This window comes from Echinops telfairi, unplaced genomic scaffold (genome assembly GCF_000313985.2).
Source record: "Echinops telfairi isolate 266 unplaced genomic scaffold, ASM31398v2 ScPeMD7_70;HRSCAF=299, whole genome shotgun sequence".
NCBI lineage: Eukaryota > Metazoa > Chordata > Mammalia > Afrosoricida > Tenrecidae > Echinops > Echinops telfairi.
Genome location: NW_022103968.1, coordinates 5,224,266 through 5,226,688, shown reverse-complemented (window position 1 = coordinate 5,226,688; position 2,423 = coordinate 5,224,266). Strand labels below are relative to the sequence as shown.

Sequence of the window (2,423 nt, the reverse complement as noted above, 5' to 3'; positions counted from 1 at the left end):
GCCAGCCTGGGCCCCTCCCAGGTCCCCCAGGGCCTGGAGGACTCGGGCCCTGCGAACATCTCTGTAGCCAGGCCTTTCGGGGGGGTACTTGCACAACGTCACCCACCTGCACTCGACCGTCCTAGGACAGCAGATTGGGCTCCCAGGCAGGGAGGCCCACGAGAAGATCAATGTCACCTTCACGCTGCCCACAGCCTGGAGCGCTGATGACTGCGCACTCCACGGCCCTGCGAGCAGGTGGTCTTCACGGCCTGCGTGACCCTCACTGCCGCCCTTGGTGTGCTCCCTGTCACCGTATAGCCTCCACCTGCATCCCGGACACACACAGCACCGCCATGCTCTGGTAGAAGATCTTCACCACAGCCAGAGACGCCAACACAAAATACTCCCAAGACAACCATCCCTTCTGGTGTTGCAAGGGTGCTATTGGGCGTCTGCCGTGCTTTCAGCCCCAAGCTCACAGTCATTGTTCCCGATGACGACCGCTCCCTGGTAAACCTGCACCTCGTGCACACCAGCTGCTTCTTCTCCCCATGGTGATAACCATGTGCTGCTATACACGTTGTCAAAGGCAGCCCGAGCAAACTATGTCAGAGCATTCCTGGATTCCGTCCTGAGCAGGTGGCTTTGGTTTTGGTTTTGGCTTTGGTTTATCTGCGAGAGATGGAGAGAAAGGTAATTGTTGCCCACTGCACCCGCTCGGGCCTGGACACTGACTTGCAATGTTGGGTCTTCCAGCCAAAGTCATGTGCCCATGACTGATGTGTACATATTTATAAACTCGATTCAAAAAAAAATGTGGAGAGCTGTAAGAGCTCCCAATAAAATTATATATGTATATATATAAAGAATGTGAACATTTAATACATCATATCTGCTCTTGAAGCTTAAATGTGTACATTTATGGGTCTTCGTGTATGTGTGTGTGTGTGTGTGTGTGAGTGGTAGGAGTGGAGAAGGGGGAGCAAGAGCCAGGATAAGGATTGAATATATTCGAAAGCAATGCAAAGTGATATTTATTGAAGGCATCGCTGTGGGAAAGCAAACACCAAAGACTTCCTTAAAAGATTATAAAGAGCGTGTGATTTATCCAAGATCCGCCTTGCCAGCATGCTCCAGTGTTGGACCCCTGTGTAGACGCCAGGAAAATTTGCAGAGAGAGAGTTCTTGGCAGGTGTGGGCATGCATCATTATCGGTTTGGTTTCCATGGCTTGTCGCAATTCAGAACAAGCTGGTCGTGTAACCTTAGGCCACAGGCTCTCTCGCTTTGCAGCCGAGTTTGCAGAAAATGCAGCACAGGCACACACAATGTCATGTTGACCGTGTGTGTTTCTGATGAGAGGGACCTTTTTGTCATGAATTAGGTGGCCACTTGTAGGGCAGATCATGGTGTTCCATTCAGTCCATATACCTTCTGATTCAGCACAGCATTGCCATTCTCTCAAGGAACCGATGCTTGTCTCACTTCCTGCGTCTCCTGCTTCCACCCCCACCCCCACCTTCAACCCTCTGGACTTTGTCTTGGGGTACATGCTGCCTGCTTTGATCTTAAGTGGCCGACGAGTCTAGCATGGAGGTGGGCTCAGATGTAGTCCTGAAGGGTAAAGGTCATGTCTTGGGGATCCCACCAGCCACTTATCTGAGCAGTAAGCCTGAGTCCTGCCCCACATCTCCCTCCCTCCCTCTTTGCCACCTTCTCACGTGATCCTTCCTGCTCAGAGCAGGTGGCCGAGGCTACCAGGCACCATCTAGCTCTTCTGGGCTCCGGGGGATGGAGACCGGTGCCATGTGGGGTCCATTAGTCCACATGGATAGAAGCTCTTCAAGGAAAGGTTTTAAAAAAGTGTATTTAAATATGTTTGAAAAGATACCTGACAGTTGAAGTGTGCGTGCTGAATAATGGCGATTGTTAGTCTCTGGGGGATGCTCACTTATCACTGTTTAGTGACAAAGAGCAGAACTTGTTTTGGTTCTCTGGGCAATGATCTGGCAAGCCAGAGGGCAGATAGTTTTAATAAACAATTAGGGAGGAATAAAACCGCTCATTATAAACTAGCTTAAGGGTGGATCCTGGGCAGTATAGACTTGCAATGTGCAGCGGCTGGCTCTGTAATTTTTTTAGTGGCTGCTCTAGGAGTGATCACAACGGACCTTCAAAAAATATGAAACTTCTTCACATTAAAGCCAAAGAGCCTTGGTGGCACCATGGTTAAAGCTTTGGGCTGCTAGGCCCACAGGTGGCTGTTCAAACCCACCAGCCGCCCCACGGGAGGAAGGGGCATCAGTCTGCTTTTGGCCTCAGAAAAGCCTCGTGGGGTAGTTCTGCTTTGTGCCACAGGGTTGGAATCACAGCCCATGGCCGTGGCTTTGGGGTTTTATGTTGAAAAGCAGAATCTCACAATGGATACAAGTAGTGCGCCTA

The 2,423-nt window shown here is 50.6% G+C and overlaps 1 pseudogene; it reads left to right on the top strand.

Annotated features, from left to right (window-relative positions):
- The window catches only part of LOC101638989, a 23,696-nt pseudogene extending 22,934 nt beyond the window's left edge, over nt 1-762 (top strand).
- The last annotated feature ends 1,661 nt before the right edge of the window (nt 763-2,423 follow it).